The following is a 19698-nucleotide window of genomic DNA, read 5'->3' as shown; positions in this document are numbered from 1 at the left end:
CACGACAGCATTGTTTGCATTAGCTGAATGGAAAATCCTAGGCTATATTCAAATCCATCTTCAGATCCTATGGATTATTACAATCCATGGCTAATGCAGTCAAATCCTTTATAAAAGAACCACTGTGACCATCAACATCATCAATTTATACATTTATTATTGCACCAAACCTAATCTTTACCCTGGCTCTCACAATATGAATTCCTCTTCCCATATCTCATCCATTAATTGATATAAACCGAAGCATACTATTGATATTTATATTCATTATATCAAGCCTAGCCGTTTATTCCATCTTCTGATCTAGATGAGCTTCAGATTCAAAATACACTAATTGGAACATTATTGGCAGTAGCACAATTTCATGTGAAGTAACATTAGCAATTATTCTCTTATCAGTTCTACAGATAAATGGATCATTTACACTTTTGACAGTAATTATTACCAAAAAACACCTTTGACTGACACTTACCCAGAATTTGATCACATCTATTCTAGTAGAATAGGCTTTCCTGGTGACTCAGTGGTAAAGAAGAGGTCTGCCAATGCAGGAGACCCAGGTTTGATCCCTGGGTCAGGAAGATCCCCTGGAGAAGGAAGTGGTAACCCACTCCAGTATCCTTGCCTGGGAAATCCCATGGACAGAGGAGCCTGGCGGGCTACAGTCCATGGGGTCACAAGAAGTCAAACATGACTTAGTGACTAAACCACACCAACAACAAATTCTAGCAGAAATCCAAAGAAGCCCCACTTGATTTAACATAAGTAGAATCAAAACCTATATTTGGTTTCAATGGAGAAGAGGTAGCAAGCCCATTGGCCCTGTTCTCCCTAGAGAATGTGTCAATATTATTATAATAAACATCTCGCACAACATCTTATTTTTAGGATCGTTTCACAACCCCTAAGTGCCAGAATTATTACAGTGTCATCGCTGAACCACTGCTTCTCATAATCTCTTTCTATGAAGCTGAGCATCCTTCCCACAATCTTGATATGATTAACTTCTACATCTTACCAAAAAAAATTACCACTAATATTAGCCCTGTGTACATGAGAGGTTTCACTGCCTGTCATCATACCACACATCCCACCAAAACATAATATGTATGACAAGCGAGTTACTGTGATAGAGTAAATAACAGAGGTTTAAACCCTCTTATTCCTAGAATTGTAGGAACTGGACCTACTCTTTAGAGTTTTCATTCCCCATGCTACCACATTTCACCACATGCTACAGTAAGGCCCGATAAATAAGCTATCAGACCCATCTCCCCAAGATACTGTTTTATATCCTTCCTGAACTAACAAGCCCTGTTGTTCTTACTCTCATTCTTCTGACCATCATCTCAGGAACCATAATTGTGGTAACACTCTCACACTGGTTAATATTATCCCCATTCTAATAAAAACATTTAACTCATAAGCTGTAGAGGCATGCCACAAATATTTTCTAAAACAATCCACCACATCAATACTACTTGTAATGACTAGTATCATTAATCTAATAGACTCTGGGTAATGAACACAATGAATTACGAAAATCTTTAATACATCATAATAAGCTGTTGTCATAAAATCGAGACTTTCCCCATTTCACTCTGAGTGCCTGAAGGAACACGAGGTATCCATGAACAGCAGGCTTCATGCTGTTAATGGGACAAAATTGCACCCCTTTCAAGTTTTATACCATCCACAGCCTAAACATACCACTTTCTAGTCATTTTATTTATTTATTCATTTTTGGTCGTTCTGGGTCTTCATTGCTGCGTGGGCTTTTCTCTAGTTGCAGAGAAAGGGGGCTGCTCTCTACTTGCGGTGTGCAGCCTTCTCTTACTGCAGACCACCAGCTCTAGGGCTTAGGCAGTTGCAGCTTCCGGGTTCTAGAGCACAGGCCGGATAGTCGTGGCGCATGGGCCTAGTTGCTCCACAGCATGTGGGATCTTCCCGGATCAGGGATCAAACCTGTGTTCTCAGGTGGATTCTTTACCACTGAGCTACCAGGGAAGCCCTTAAACACACTATTAATCATAGCAATATGATGAATCATAATTGGAGGCTGCAGGGGACTCTGACAAACTCAACTACAAAAATTATAGCCTGCTCGTCAATTGCCCATAAAGGATGAATAACAGCTATTATAATGTGTAACCCAACCATAACAATCCCAAACATGCTATTTTATATTATAACACTGTGTTCTTACTATTCATGCCCAACTCATGTACCACAACAGAATCACTGTAACACACAGGAAATAAAACACCTTCCGTCAAAACATTTATCCTCACCATTATAGTATCGTTAGGAGGTCTCCCTCAACTGTCAGAGTTTTTACCCAAATCAGTAATTATCTAAGAAATAACAAAAATGATAACATCTTTCTATCAACGCTAACAGCCATCAGAACAGTACTCGGCACATACTTCTACTGTGCCTGACATACTACACTTCACTAACTATATTCCTTTAATAAACAATACAAAAATAAAATAACACACTAATTTCAAATATACCAAGCAAATTACTTTACTATCATTACTAATCATAATATCCACACTATTAGTACCCTTAACATCCATTCTATCTGTGCTGGATTAGAAATTTAGGTTAATTTAGACCAAGAGCTTTCAAAAATTCTAAGCAAGTATGATTTACTTAATTCCTGAAAATAAGGATTGCAAGATTCAATCCTACATCATTTGAATGCCAATGAGACATTTTAATTAAGCTAAATTCTTACTCTATTGGTGGGCTCCCACCCCAGGAAGTTAAGCGGTAAATACCCTAGTCAACTAACTGGCTTCAATCTACCCCCGTCTTCAAGGGAAAAAGGGAAGAAAAGCACAGGCAGAAGTGAAGCCCCTTATTTGAGTTTACAGGTCAATTTGTTGATTCACCACAGAGTCTGGCAAAAGAGGGCTCAATCTCTTTTTTAGATTTATAGTCTCATGGTAGCTCAGTCACTTTGTTCACAAACTGCTGATTATTTTTAACAAATCACAAATGCATCAAGACTTTGTATTTACCATTTGGTTCTTGAACTGGAATGTTAGGCACCACTGTACGTCTATTAATCCTTACGGAGTTCTGCTAACCTGGAGCACTACTTGGAAATGACCAAATCTGTAACACAGTCATAACAACTCTGCATTTGTAATAATTATATTACATTACATTACATGTAATTACAACCCATTACAGTTGGGGAGTTCAGAAACTCACTTGTCCCACTAATAACTGGGGCACCTGATATACCATTTCCCCTGAATAAATAATATAAACTTTTGACTTCTCCCACTGTTCTCACTCCTACTTGTATCATTAGTGCTAGAAGCTGGTGCATTTACCAGTAGAACCACATACTCAGCTGCTTTAGCTGGAAATCTGGCCATGTGGGAGCCTCTGCTGACCTAACCATTTTCTCCTTACATTCAGCAGGTGCTTCTTCTATTCTTGGTGCTATTAATTTTAATACTATAGTCTTTAATATAAAACCAGCAAACGTATCCAATACCAAATTGGTATCCAATACCAAACACCATTACTTGTTTGATCTGTCCCAGTTAGAGCTGTATTACTATTGGTACCACTTTCAGTCTCAGCAGCCAGAATTACCATACTTTTAACAGAAACCTAAACACTATTTTCTCTGACCCTGCAGGAGGAAACCCAATCCTACACCAACACTTATTTTGATTCTTTGGTCACCCAGAAGTCTGTCTTGATAGCCTTACCCAGGGCTTGGAATAGTCTCATCTATCATTACCTACTGCATGTGTGCCAAGTTGCTTCAGTCCTGTCCGACTCTTTGTGACCCTAAGGACTGCAGCCCACCAGGCTCCTCTGTCCAGGGAATTTTCCAGGCAAGAATACTGGAGTGAGTTGCCTTTTCCTATTCCAGGGGATCTTCCTGACCCAGGGACTGAACCCCCATCTCTTATGTCTCCTGCATTGGCAGGTGCCAATGGGAAGCCCCATTGGTGCCACCTAGGAAGCCCATCCTTACATACTATATAGGACAAAAAGAACCTTTCAAGTAAATGGCAGTAATATGAGTCGTGTCCATCAGCTTTTTAGAATTTATGTTGTGGGCCCATCATGTGTTTACTGTATGGATTGACGCCCACTCATGAGCATACTTTACATCAGCCAGAGAGATTATTTCCATACCTACAGGAATAAAAGTATTTGCATTCATTTGCTGATTAGCAACTCTTTACGGAGACATATTACATAATCTCCCACCATGTCATGAGCTTTAAGCTTTATTTTTCTCTTTACAGTAGATGGTTTGACAGGAATCATCTTGGCCAATGCATCCCTGAACATTGTCCTCCACGATACAGACTATGTTGTAACACATTGTATTATGCAATGTCAGTGGAAAGTCTTCACTATTATAGGAGTGATGAGATCAAGAGGAGAACACAGACCACAGGTTCATCCAGGCAACACCCTCAATTCAGAGGTTGGCAGTCTCAGAAGGGACAAGACACACTGTGGACAAACAGCAAGATGTGGGGTCTCCCCCTGGCCGTGACCCTGACCTATGTAGATGCGGTGAGACCGCACAGTCCCCACATCCCGCACCTGGGGTCACACAGCCCTTTGGTTAGGACACTACGGCTGTCAGTGCAGACCCCCAATGTGGGAGCAAGCCAGGCCCCTGGGACCTCCCAGGACTGTAGAAAGAAGTATAGGGTCTGTCTCCTCTACCAACACTCGTCTCAGAGAAGTCAGTCTGCTTCTGTTTACACTTTGGCTCTGCTATTTTTTTGGAAAGATTCCATGCTAAAGTAGAACACAGAACATTGCTTCTGGCAGGCTTGGGCCCTTTCCTTTCTCACTGAGATGTTGACAAAACTCGTGGGCCAGCAGGGCTGAAAGAGGAGTAACAGGTCTGAACCTGCCTGAATAAGAATGGTCGGCTGGAAGGAGGGCACAGCAGCAACCTCACCTGCTGCCCATCAGCCTCAAGCGCAGATCCACATGACCAGCAACTGATTCACCAGGTAAACCTGCCTCCCTGCTTGCCCTGTGCGTGCTGGTGGAATATTGCCGGGGAGCCCATCTGAGGGGTCTCCCCCAGCCCCAGGGAATACGAACCTTGCAGAGGGTAAGAACTAAGGCCCCTAGCACAGCAGTGACCCTGGGAGGGCCGTGTTACCACACTCAGAGGGGAGCACTGTTACCCAGACAAGCCCACCTCAGCTCAGACCCCAGACATCTGAGCACTGGCATTTAGACCAAAGCACAGAGCTTCCCACTACTGAGGGCAGATTGGGTCTCCTCGTCCCCCATGAAGCTCCCAAGACTGAGGCTAGGTCAGGTGTCTACCCAGATCTCCACGTCCCCTTGAACTGTTCCTATATAACTGCCCATCATATCCACCAAGGTTGGGGACACACAGTTTTAGAGGGGCCGGAACCCACTGTGTCCCCACTGGCCTAGCAATAAAGCTGTTCTTTTCTGCTTCTTCCTAAACTGTTGTCTCTGAGATTCAACTCAGCATCAGTGCACAGAGGCCGGGCTTTTGGCATCAGGTCCTTGAGGACTTATCTAAAAATACAGGGCATGCCTTACAAGGACTCTATACATCTCTGGAATCACTATAGATGTTGTTCTCAACAAGCCAGTCCTCAACTATCTCCTGGCTAAGCAAAGGGGAGTATGTTCAGTTATGAGTAAAACCTGCTGCAGGTATGTTAGTAACTCTGGTCAGATTGAGGTAAACATAAAAGAGATATGTGAGCCAGCTCAAAGGCTACAAAAATATAACATACAAGGTCCAGATCCAAACTCCACCTGGAATATGGTCAGACAGAGCTCCTCTGGTTTAGCCTAGTATCTTCCATTTTTTGGCCGACTAACTGCTGTTGTCCTGCTGCTCATCTTTGGACCTTGCCTCCTTAACTGCCTTGTCAACTTTGTTAGTAAACTGACTGAAGCCAAACTTCACATGATTCTAACACAAGGGTATGAGCAACTGAGGCTGTTGCCTGGTGACAATCAGATATATTTTAGACTCAGCAAGGAACAGTTCTGCTCCTCTAATCCAGGGGGAAAAAACCACACCTCTGTCCAGCAGGAAGCAGCATCAGAAGGCAGAAAGGGGGAATTTTGTTACCTGAGGTATGTCAGATCTTTGTTCAAAACCCACCAATTCCCGCTTGAAAGGGAATTAACATGTATCTTTAAGCCACAAAGTATTAAAATAACTTGGAAGAATGATGAGTCTATTTGGATAGACCAGTGGCCCCTTATGAAAGAAAAATTACAGGCTGCTAAGGAACTTATAGACACACAATTAGAATTGAAATATATTGAGGAATCTTGCTCTCCTTGGAACTCTCCTATTTTTGCTATAAAAAAGAAATCTAACAAATGGCACCTCTTAACAGACCTTAGAAAAGTTAATGCATCTATGAAACCTATGGGTGCATTACAACCAGGAATCCCATCACCTACCACTATTCCTCAAAATTGGTACATAATTATTATTGATTTACAAGATTGCTTTTTTTAATATACCTTTACACCCTTTAGACCGAGAGAGATTTGCTTTCTCTCTCCCTTTTTCTAATCGCATCGGGCCTCATAAGCGATATCAGTGGACCGTGCTGCCTCAAGGAATGATGAATCCTCCCACCACATGTCAATGCTACGTGGCTAAGGCCCTTGAGCCTGTGAGAAAACAATTTCCTGACTTTCTTGTTATTCATTATATGGATGATATATTGTTTTCGGCTCCATCTGTTTTAGAAACTCAACACATGTTTGACATAGCTCAACAATGCTTAAAAAACTCTGGGTTAATCATTGCCCCTGAAAAAATTCAAACCTCTACACCTTACCATTACTTAGGATTTGTTGTTAATAGACAGCATATTACTCCCCAACTAACACAGATTCATACTGATTAATTATCAACTTTACATGATTTGCAAAAACTCTTAGGTGATATAAATTGGATTAGACCCTTCCTCCACCAGAGGCTTGGGTCCCCATGTCTGTATGTCTGTCTGTCTCTCTCTCTCTCTCTCTTCCTCTGGCTAATTCTCTGGAACATAGAAACCCACCAGGCTCATTCTCCTGCCTGGGCTTCCAAGAGCCCTCAAGAGGACGCCCTGTGCCTTCGTGAGCAGTGCAAGCCCTGTTCAAGAGTTTTATTGGTTCTCTGCATAAACCAGGGAATATTAGCTTCTTTCTCTCTTTCACTTTCTTAGCGTCGACTCTGGACTGCCAGGTTCCGGTCCGTTAAAGGACTGCAACAACAAGGTCTGAAGACAAAAGGAGGAAGCCACATGAAGAGACCAACAAAAACCAGATCAAACCAGTTGGAACCAAGGTGGCAACAAATCTGACCTCCAACAGACTGTCAGTCTCATCACAGGCTGATTTTACCATGTTAGCTACTAGATGGCGTACATACTGGTAGCCATGACTGGAAGATGTGGACCAGAAAAGGATAGAAATACTGTGGCACCCTAGCTCCAGGACAGCCCTGCCCCTTCCCTGGTAGACCGATGCAGATGCCTCCCCATCATTAGCCTTACTCCTTCTCCCTCTGTCTTTACTTTTAAAAATCAAATCCCTCTCACCACATGGGTGACAAGTTGGTCCATGAACTAAGTGCCTGCTTCTCCATTCTCTGGCCACAAAATAAAACTTGGGCTGCATCCATCTCAGCTTCACTTTCAGTTTTTGGCTACACAGACTCCAACTGGCATCTGTTCTACACTTTCTTTTCATTTTTGTCCTTATAACAATATCAAACATTATTGAAAATAACCTCCTAAAAAGAAGAGTCTGTGCAGTATAGTTATTACCCTGGTTTTGTAAATCAGAAAAAAAAACAACATATCTCCCTAAGACTCAAGGAAGAAGCTCAAAGTGCCACCTTCAGTTCCCAAAGCTGAAATTCTACTTAAACGATTCACTGAACAATTTGCTATAGGACATTAACACTATCTTTAAGTACGGTGTAAGTATTTTAAAAATGACATAAAAAAACTGACATTACTATGTACTTTGTGCATTACATGCCTCCCCACATCTATAAGTACAATACATATCCTTTATCATAATACATAATCATATCAGTTTGGTTCAGTCATTCAGTCATGTCCAAGTCTTTGTGACCCCAAGGACTGCAGCACACCAGGCTCCCCTGTCCATAACCAACTCCCAGAGCTTGCTCAAACTCATGTCCAATGAGTCAGTGATGCCATCTAACCATCTCATCCTCTGTTGTCCCCTTCTCCTCCTGCCTTCAGTCTTTCCCAGCATCAGGGTCCTTTCCAATGCCTCAGTTCTTTGTATCAGGCAGAAAAAGTACTGGAGCTTCATCATCAGTCCTTCCAATGAATATTTAGGACTGATTTCCTTTAGAATTGACTGGTTGGATCTCCTTGCAGTCCAAGGGACTCTCAAGAGTCTTCTCCAACAATACAGTTCAAATACATCAATTCTTCAGTGCTCAGCTTTCTTTACTAGTCCATACATGACTACTGGAAAAACCATAGCTTTGACTAGATGGACATTTGTCAATCAAGTACTGTCTCTGCTTTTTAATAAGCTGTCTAGGTTTCTCACAGCTTTTCTTCCAAGGAGCAAGCATCTTTTAATCACGGCTGCAGTCACCATCTGCAGTGATTTTGGAGCCCAAAAAATAAAAAATAAAGTCTCTCACTGTTTCCATTGTTTCCCCATCTATTTGCCATAAAGTGATGGGACCAGATGCCATGATCTTCGTTTTTTGAATGTTAAGTTTTAAACCAGCTTTCTTCAAGTCTCCTCTTTCATTTTCATCAAAAGCCTCTTTAGTTCCTCTCTGCTTTCTGCCATAAGGGTAGTGTCATCTGCATATGTGAGGTTATTGATATTTCTCACTGCAGTCTTAACACTGCATTATTGATATTTCTCCCTGAAATTGTAATATTGTACAGGAGGTGGTGATCAAGACCATTCCCACAAAAAAGAAATGTAAAAAGGCAAAACGGTTGTCTCAGGAGGACTTTCAAATAGCTGAGAAAAGAAGAGAAGCAAAAGGCAAAGGAGAAAAGGAAAGATATATCCATCCGAATGCAGAGTTCCAAAGAACAGCAAGGAGAGATAAGAAAGCCTGCCTCAGTGATCAATGCAAAGAAATAGAGGAAAACAATATAATGGGAAAGACTAGAGATCTCTCCAAGAAGATTAGAGATACCGACGGAACATTTCATGAAAAGATGGGCTCAATAAAGGACAGAAACGGTATGGACCTAACAGAAGCATAAGATATTAAGAAGGGTGGCAAGAATACACAGAAGAATTATACCAAAAAAGATCTTAATGACTCAGATAACCATGATGGTCTATAACTGACGTAGAGCCAGACATCCTGGAATGTGAAGTCAAGTGGGCCTTAGAAAGCATCACCACAAACAAAGCTAGCAGAGGTGGTACAATTCCAGCTGAGTTATTTCAAATCCTAAAAGCTGATGCTATGGAACTGATGCACTCAATATGCCAGCAAATTTGGAAAATGCAGCAGTGGCCACAGAACTGGAAAAGGTCAGTTGTCATTCCAATCCCAAAGAAAGGCAATGACAAAGAATGTTCAAACTACAGCACAATTGCACTCGTCTCACATGCTAGCAAAGTAATGCTCAAAATTCTCCCAGCAAGGTTTCAACAGTACGTGAATCGAAAACTTCCAGATGTTCAAGCTGGATTTAGAAAAGGCAGGGAAACCAGAGATCAAATTGCCAACATCTATTGGATCATACAAAAAGCAAAAGAATTTTTTTAAAAAATCTACTTCTGCTTTATTGACTATGCCAAAGCCTTTGACTGTGTGGATCACAACAAACTGTGGAAAATTCTTTAAATAGATGGGAATACCAAACCACCTTACCTGCCTCCTGAGAAATCTGTATGCCGGTCAAGAAGCAACAGTTGGAACCAGACATGGAACAATAGACTGGTTCCAAATTGGGAAAGGAGTACCTCAAGGCTGTGTATTGTCACCTCACTTATTTAACTTATATGCAGAGTACATCATGTGAAATGCTGGGCTGGATGAAGCAAATGATCATATAATCGTGTTTTAATTATCTACCCCATAAAAAGCAGAGACTACTTTGCCAACAAAGGTCCACATAGTCAGCGCTGCAGTTTTTCCAGTAGTCATGTATGGATATGAGAATTGGAACACAAAAAAAGCTGAGCACTGAAGAATTGATGCTTTTGAACTGTGGTGTTAGAGAAGACTCTTAAGAGTCCCTTGGACTGCAAAGAGATCCAACCAGTCAATCCTAAAGAAAATCAGTCCTGAATATTCATTGGAAGGACTGATGATGAAGCTGAAGCTCCAATACTTTGGCTGCCTGATGTGAAGAGCTGACTCATTAGAAAAGACCCTGATCCTGGGAAAGACTGAAGGTAGGAGGAAAATGAGATGACAGAGGATTAGATGGTTGGCTGGCATCACCAACTCTATGGAAGTGAGTTTGAGCAAGCTCCAGGAGTTGGTGATGGACAAGGAAGTGTACCGTGCTACAGTCCATGGGGTTGCAAAGAGTCAGACACAACTGAGCGACTGAACTGAACTGACTGAACCCTATGGTATAAGCATGTACTTCAGCCTATTAATATTACAAGACACATTGAATAGTTCAATCCATATTATACTTCAGTCTCTATGGAATATTCACAAGGGTAATTGAAGTGGTTGATATTATACAGGACATATGTTTACGAGTTGTACATACCACGTTATGTCCAAACATTTCCAGTCAATGTGCTTGTCATGAGCAATACACAACTTTATCAGAAAGCCTTAATAAACCATCAACCTCCCACAAATATGCCTCTGTCCTCTCTCTGGACACAAGAACCATGGGGATTTCTATCAGTGAGTTATTTATATCTGGCATCTGGTTCCTGCTTCAGGACCATCTAACCTAAAACCGCCCACTCTTTCCCCTTAAATAAGACATCTAGATGGGCTATTCAATCAGCTTATGCTCACACATAACTGGTTTCATGCATTTGGTATTTTGTAATTCTGGGGGCTGCTGTAACTCAGGTATTGCCATCAGAGGCTTTCACACAGTTGAGCAACTTGTAGCTGAGCTTAAGTTGAATATTATTTACCAACATAATCAACTGCAATGTGTTCCTGAGTGAATGATCACAGGACATAGAGGAAATACACACATATATATGCACATGTGTATCAGGTAAATAGTTTCCTTAGTCTAACCCTCTTACCTCCCACTGAATCTCTCTCTCTCTGTATGCCATTATAAACCTGCCAGAGTTCCCAAACAAGGCAAAGCACATAAGTACATAACAGTCAACTAGCTCATGTACCAAACGTATTGCCCGTACTTCACCAATCTGAGTTAGTATAACTACTAACTAGTCTAATAATACCAATCAATTACTTATAGAAGACATATATAGAAAGACATCCCCCTAGATCTGCCATCTACCTCAAAGACAATAAAAAATACATCTCAATAATCTCCAAAAAATACAAATATTTCAATACTAATTTTAACACAACCAAATCACTACACTGAATACCAATATCTCACATAAATACATAACTCTTATATGTACAAAGTCGTACTCAGTCTGTTGATACAGCGTAAAAATATTTTTCTTGATTATGGAGTATCACCTATGGGTCTCAGTTCCGCGACCAGGAATAGAACCCATGCCCCCTGCAGTGGAAGCATGGAGTCCTAACCAGTGGACCACCAGGGAATCCCCTAGCTTAATAATTAAAGTGAGGCCCTGTAAATGCATGAACACATAGTCGCGATCCTAGCCTACTAATTTTGGATAAAATCACACATGCAAGTATTTGCATCCCACTGAGAATGAGTCTAAATCATAAAATATTAAAAGCAACAGGCACCAAACACACTAAAAAGCAGCTCGCAATGCCTTGCTTACCTTCACCCACGTGGGAAACAGCAAGAATAAAAATCAAGCCAAAAAAGAAAGTTTAAGTTATAGCAACTAATTAGGATTGGTCAATTTTGCATCAGCCACCTTAGTCACAAAATTAACTCATTAATAGAAATCCAGTGTAAAGCACGTTACAGATTACTCCCAAATAAAGACATCAAATGCTCTTTAACCCATGTCAAGCCAACTCCGTAACCATTATGTCTTTCTCAATAATTAGATAACAATAAAAAAAATACATAACTTTGTCACAATTAAATCATAGCCAAAAATCCTGTATATCACTTAGGTATATCCATTCCGTCTAGGCTCTCAAGATGCAGAATCACTATTATGGAAGAACTTTTACATTTTCATGATCACATACTACTTTTTGGATGAGTTAGCTTTCTGGTTCTCTATATTATTTCACTAACATTGACAACTAAACAGATTCATACAAGTACACTAGATACTTAAGCAGAGACAGTCTGAGCCATTTGCCACCCACTGTTCTAATCTGATCTGTCAGAGCATCACTGCAAATCCTTTACCTGATACGTGAAATCAGTAACTCTTCCCTAACCATAAAAAGTATGGGTCATCAATGACACTGAAGTTACAAATACACAGATTGTGAAGATTTAAATTTTCACTCCCCTACAATCCCTGTATCAGAGTAAAACCAGAATTATGACTAATAGAAGTCAAACCTGAGTAGTCCGTCTAGTCATCAAACAGTTTCATCTAAAAATGTTTTTACACTCATGAGCTGTTACCTTCTTTAGGTCTAAAAACAGTTGATATCCCAGGATGCCTAAATTAAAGAACTCTAATATGGACAGATGGAGCTTCTCTGGTGGTTCAGATGGTAAAGCGTCCGCCTGCAATGCGGGAGACCCTGGTTCCATCCCTGGGTCAGGAAGATCCCCTGGAGAAGGAAATGGTAACCCACTCCAGTCCTCTTGCCTGGAAAATCCCATGGACAGAGGAACCTGGTAGGCTACAGTCCATGGGGTCACAAAATATGAACAGAAGCAGAAGGTATTAAGAATAAGTGGCAAGAATCCACAGAAGGACTATATGAAAAGATCTTAATGACCCGGATAACCATGATGGTATGATCAGTCACCTAGAGCTAGACATCCTGGAATGTGAAGTCAGGGGGGCCTTAGGAAGCATTACTACCAACAAAGCTAGTGGAGGTGATGAAGTTCCAGGTGAGCTATTTCAAATCCTAAAAGATGATGGTGTTAAAGTGCTGTGCTCAATATGCCAGTAAATTTGAAAAACACAGCAGTGGCCACAGGGCTGGAAAAGGTCAGTTTTCATTCCAATTCCAAAGAAGGGTAACGCCAAAGAATGTTCAAACTACCACACAATTGCACTCATTTTTCATGCTAGCAAAGTAATGCTCAAAATCCTTCAAGCTAGGCTTCAACAGAATGTGTACCAAGAACTTACAGATGTACAAGCTGGATTTAGAAAAGTCAGAGGAACCAGAGATCAAATTGCCAACATCTGTTGGATCAGAGAAAAAAGGAAGAGAATTCTGGAAAAACATCTACTTCTGCTTCGCCAGAGGAATCTCACTCAGACTCTAGCATCCCAGGGCTGCCAGCAGAGACCTCATGATACAGGTGAGGAGGCACCACTCAAGAGACAGGACCACCAGGCAGCAGGTCAGGTTCCTGCTCATCTGCACTCCAGACACACTGCCCCTCCTACACCCTCTCCCAAAACTCAGCTTCTTCAGATGCAAACAGGCAGAGCTTCAGACTGAAGTCAGCTCTTCCAAAATACCCCATCATAAAACCCCGCAGGATTCCACTCAAATGGGGGCCCTGGATCCATGTGACCAGCAGCCAATTCACCAGGTACACCTGCCTCCCTCCTCACCCTGTACTTGATGGTGAACTGGAATAATTACCAGGGAGCCCATCTGAGGAGTCTCCCCAGCCCCAGGGAATGTGAACCTTGCAGGGGTAAGGTCTAAGGCCCCTACCTCAGCACTGACCCTGGGAGGGCCTTGTTACCACACTCAGAGGAGAACACTGTTACCCAGACAAGCCCACCTCAGCTCCAGACCCCAGACATCTGAGTGCTGACATTCAGATGGAGGCCCAGGTCTTCCCAGGACTGAGGCCAAGCCAGGTCTCTACCCAGGTCTCCAAATCCCATGTGAATCTCCCAGGACTGAAGCCAAGTCTCTACCACAACGAGGGAGGCAGTCTGACTCCATAAGCATGTGATACATCAGGGGCTGGTAGAGCTGCTTTCTGGGAACTCTTGCTAGGGCCAGAAGCACCTCCCCAGATGGTAGTGGAGTCCTCCATACATATCTCCCCTTCTGGGTGGAAACTGCTGACTTCATAGGTTTCCCTGAGAGGACAGGCCCCAAGGTGGGTTTCTTAATGTGCTGGAGCCTGTGTTAAGGAAAGGGGACTCCTGGGTGCCCACTCATCATGTTCCGTTTCTTCATCTTTATGATTATTCTTTATATGTACATCATTCTTAATATATAATTAAGCTTAAAAAAGGAGTCTCCCCAACAAAGTAGAAGCAGGCCTGATTCTCCCATGCAAGCAAAAGAGGAGAGGTTTTATTAGTGGCTGCTTCAGCCATCAGGCCCAGCAACAACTCCCATGAGTGGGGCACCAGGGCCATGACGCTCAGGACCCTCTGGGACCTCAGTCTTAGAGCACTGCCTCTGAGGAGCCCACCCCACCTGGTCCAACTTACTGGTCTTCTGTGCATGATGCTCTTTCCTTGGCTCTTTCCTCATCTCTGTCAGAGCTCAGCCACCACCATAGCTGGGAGAGAAAGAAGAAACATGCAGAAGAAAGAAGCAGGGTTCAAGCTGACACACCACCTTCTACAGAGACAATGTTACCATCCCTAAGCAAGGACAGCAAGGCCACAGAATCCAGCCTCACTGCCTGAGGCCTGATCACATTAGGGCCCCACGTGTCTCAGGCCATGGGGAGAATTTCATGAGGTTCCTTCAAACCACCTGGTTGGACAAAACAGGGCTTTCAGCATCCACATCTCTGGGGTCAGAGTCTGGAAGTGGACCTGGAAGCCTCCAATTTTTCACTTTTGATAACACCTTTATTGAGATTTAATTCACATACCATACAATTCACCCATTTTAATTATAAAGTTCGGTGATATTTTACATATTCAGAGTTGGGCAATTGTCAGCAAATCCATTTTAGAACATTTCCATCATCTCCTCAAAACCCTTGCCCTGAGGTCACCCACAGGCCCAACACCACTAACCACTTTCCATCTCTGTGGATTTGCCTGTTCGGGATGTCTCATGTGAGAGTAAGCCTCTAACTGTCCTCTGATGTCTGGCTTCTTTCTCTGAGCATCGTATTTGCAAGGTTCATCCATGTTGTAGTCGATGTCAGGGCTTTGCTCCTTTTCATGGCAGAGTAATAATTCCCGCCCCCACCCCTCACCGTTACTTTTAACTTTATAGTTTATTTTGACTCCCTACCTGCTCTGCATAGGGCTGAAGAGAAATCACCTTCCATAATTTTTAGGGTGTAAACTTCACCTTTAACCAACACCCGGGGGTGCTGCACAGGGGCCCAGAGCTTAACCCCACAGGGTGCACAGCCACTCTGTGTGGCCAGAGCCCAGAGGAAGGGTGGGCGGGCCTGCATGTCTAGGGGGCCAGTGCCCTGCAGGTCCGTGTGACGCTGGCTCGTGAGGGCTGTTGAGCAGCTCTCAGCTCTGTGGGGCTCTCAGCCCCCCACAGCACCACGCAGGGGGCACAGAACGGTCTGGGCCACAGCCCTGCCCTCACTTCAGGTCCATTCATGGCAACTGTCTACTTGGAAAGAGCTGAGGCTCTAGGGGAGGGTTTCCCACGACCCTTCCAGCTTCTGGGGGCTCCAGGCATCCCTGGACTTGTGGCCACAACCCCCCAGTTTCTGCCTTTGTTTTTACATGACTTCTCCTCTGTGTCTGTGTCTTCCCTCATAAGGACACAGTCACAGGATTAGCCCCAGCCTAACGCCCTTGTCTTAACTCCTTACACAACCAGGCCCTACTTCCAAGTGAGGTCATGTCCTGAGGGCCTGGGCTTAGGATGCAGAAGTCTCTTTCCACGGGTGGGTGGGTCACCGTCCCCCTTCATTCTGAGATGACAGACCCCATAGCACAGATGTCCTTATAAGGAGAAGATATCAGGACACAGAGACTCCAGGCACACACCTAGGGCCACTCGAGGTGATCAAGACCCTCCTCAACCATATCTTACCTAGACCCTGTCTCTGGCCTCCACCTTGGCCCCATCTTTGCTGAGCCTGCACAGCACAGCCTCAGCAAGAATCCTGCTGAGTCAGGGCAGAAATGGGGGGCACCAGAATACACCACCCCAGAATGTGCCTCTTTGGCATGTGGATTACTTTGAGCTAAAGGCTACCAACAACCAGCAGATACAAGGAAAGCTCTAGAGCAGGGCACAAGCATGCCTCCTCCAAAGGAAACTCACATTTATAAAGGGAATACCTGCTTGTAGGGGCCTCTTCTTCCCCACACCAGGAAGAGGAAGCCACTTAATAACTCTCATCAATAAAGAAGTCACCAACGTGAATCTGCATCACAAACTCCACCAAACACCCTGTTCACTGGGTTTGCCTGCTTTCCCATAACTTACTCCCCCAAACCCTTGCTTTTGTCCAGCTCATAATGGTATTTAAGTCCCCAATACCCACAGCCTCCTTAAGTAACACTTCTTTATAAACTCCCCCATGTACATAGGTGATTTAAACTTTTTTTTCTCTTATTAGTCTGTCTTCTCTGAGTTTAACTTCTGAGTCCCAAGCACTAACCCTAGGAGGAGAGGGGGTGCTGGAGCTGGCTGCTGTCCATTGTCAAAGCCATATTGGAATCTTCAGAAATGGTGTGAGCCACAGCTAAGCACAGTTAGTGTTGTGAGTCAACTTACAATCTTATATTGGAATAAAGGCAAGAAATTCTCAAAACTCACCAGTTATTACTGTAGACCTCACTGGTCACTATACTGCGTCTACCACTGGCTTGGCTGACTCTTACTCCCTCCCAGCCATAGTGTGTGTGACAGAAATGCTCTCTGGGGCTCATTCTGACTCCGAGTTCAGGAACTTTACATTGGAAGCTTGAAGCTGCTCACCGTGGAAATGTCCACAGAATGGATACAAACGTCCACCACAGAAATGACAAATGCCAGAATCCAGCCTTGGCTGATTGTTTTGCTGAGGGTCTAGACTTAGAAAGTGATGGGGAAAGTGTGACTCCTGGGGATCAGATGCACAGGCCTGTCTGTGGTGCTGCGTTGCAAAGACCGAGGAACACACTTGCACGTCTAAAACCTGAGACGCGATTCAGCAGAGGCTGCTGATGTTATGAAGGAGTGAGGTTCTACACACGTGGCGTTTGTAGTCTTACTCCTTAATTACAAGAAAATACCAAGCCATGTCACTTTTGTGCATCGACTAGGGGACCATGAGTGGTGGGCGAACAGGAGCCAGGCAAACATCCACAGAAGCATCCCATGAGGCCTTGGGCTCTCTGGAATTTACACCAGAGTCCTGCCCATTAGTATTGTTTAAGTAATTGTATACTACACATCTTGTATATCAGTTTAGCTAATAAACATGTGCCCAGATGTACACCTTTTGGGGGAGCCCATTGACAATAGAGGATTGTGTATTACCCGTTATCTCATGATGAAGTGAAGTGAAGTGAAGTGAAACTCACTCACTCAGTCATGTCCAACTCTTTGCAACCCCATGGACTACAGTCCATGGAATTCTCCAGGCCAGAATACTGGAGTGGGTAGGCTTTCCCTTCTCCAGGGGATCTTCCCAACCCAGGGATCGAACCCAGGTCTCCTACATTGCAGGCAGATTCTTCATCAGCTGAGCCACAAGGGAAGCCCAAGAATACTGGAGAGGGTAGCCTATCCCTTCTCCAGGGGATCGTCCCAACCCAGGAATTGAACCCGGGTCTCCTGCATTGCAGGTGGATTCTTTACCAACTGAGTTATCAGGGAAGCCCCTGATACATGATGTACAACTGAGCTACCTGGAAAGCATCAGCACATTATCGTCTTTGCTATCTGTGGCACACAAACAGGTACAATGTCCTTCACATCATCTCATACCATAAAAGCACGTGTTTTCTGCTAGAGAGCAGGACCTTGATGGTTGGCCTACACGCTCCTGCCCCTGACCCCATCACCACTCCCCAGCGAAACTTGGACCCTGAAACATCAGTTGAACTCACACTCAAAACCTAGGTGTCCAGAGGGATGGATTTTCCAGACCTTCACCTCAATTCCACAACTTTCTGAAGTGGAAAAACACAGCCATTCTGTAAACTCAGATGTCAGTGAAGGCAGTAGGCAGTGGCAACCCAGAAGGGTATACACAGAAACCCAGGCCCCACCTCCAAAGAAACTCTAGACTTGCTCCCAACAAGAAGATCACCTGACCCCTGCATTGTGGGTCCTCAACACACACTCCTTGACCCCAAACATGAGTTTGTTGAGTGAATGAACAAACGTCACCCCCAGGTACAGTCACTGGAGTCCCTACGATTTAAGATTGCCCCTTAGAGCAGACATTTCTATCTAGAGGATCCAGTGTTCCTCCAAGAAAATCCAGCTAAAATGAGAACTTGAGAATTGAAAGATCACCCCTTCCCTGTATTTCCCTCATACCTCCCCTAGGCCATCCTTAGGGGTACACACATAATCAATTTGCCTGGCACTGCTGCTACTAAGTCGCTTCAGTCATGTCCGACGCTGTGTGACCCCATGGACTGCAGCCTACCAGGCTTCTCCGTCCATGGGATTCTCCAGGCAAGAACACTAGAGTGGGTTGCCATTTCCTTCTCCAATGCATGAAAGTGGAAAGTGAAAGTGAAGTTGCTCAGTCGTGTCTGACTCTTAGCGACCCCATGGACTGCAGCCTACCAGGCTCCTCCATCCATGGGATTTTCTGGGCAACAGTACTGGAGTGGGGTGATATTGCCTTCTCCTTGCCTGGCATATTGCCTTGCAATTTTAATCCTCGACTGAGTGAAACAATCCTGGGGGCTCATCTACCTTGAAACAGAAAATATCCATCCACAGGGCAGACAAATTTGCAAAGTGCATGGGAGAACTTGGTTTCTACACAACCCACCTGAGATTCACAGTGGGCTGTTTAAGAGCAAATCCAGATTAAACTTCCAGGCTTAATTCTCAGAGAATAAAGACTTGTCCCCTTCCCTTTTCTTAGAACATTTACTTTAGAATATGAGGGAATGCCTTCTCTATCTCTTTGAAGTCCATCTTTTAAAGGTGGACGTGCCTCTGAGGTTATCACATCTCAGAATGTTTCCAATGTTTCCAGCAGAACTAGGAATGTCTCTGAAATATGATGGAGGGGGAAAAAAAAAAAAAAAACTTCCAGCTCCTGAGAGAAGAACCTGACTCCAGTGGGCCCTGGCTCCAAACACAAACTGACTCCATTATGAAGAAATCAGCGGTTTTTCATCTGGGAACACGGATGGAGCAGGCACTCTCTGCCCAGCTGCACAAAGGGTGAGACTGCCTCTCAGGTGGGTCTGCCCCGATGCCACCTGTAGATGCGTGCCTGCTGCGGTTTCATGCTGGTTCCAGAAAAAACGATGTGTTCTCTCCTGTTTGTGCAATGTCCGCACGCCCATCACAGATCAGAGTCTGAGGGTCGTCTCCTCCTGTCACAGCCC

The sequence above is a fragment of the Bubalus kerabau genome, chromosome 1 (genome assembly GCF_029407905.1).
Source record: "Bubalus kerabau isolate K-KA32 ecotype Philippines breed swamp buffalo chromosome 1, PCC_UOA_SB_1v2, whole genome shotgun sequence".
NCBI classification, from domain to species: Eukaryota; Metazoa; Chordata; class Mammalia; order Artiodactyla; family Bovidae; genus Bubalus; species Bubalus kerabau.
Note: the sequence above shows the minus strand (reverse complement) of the source record.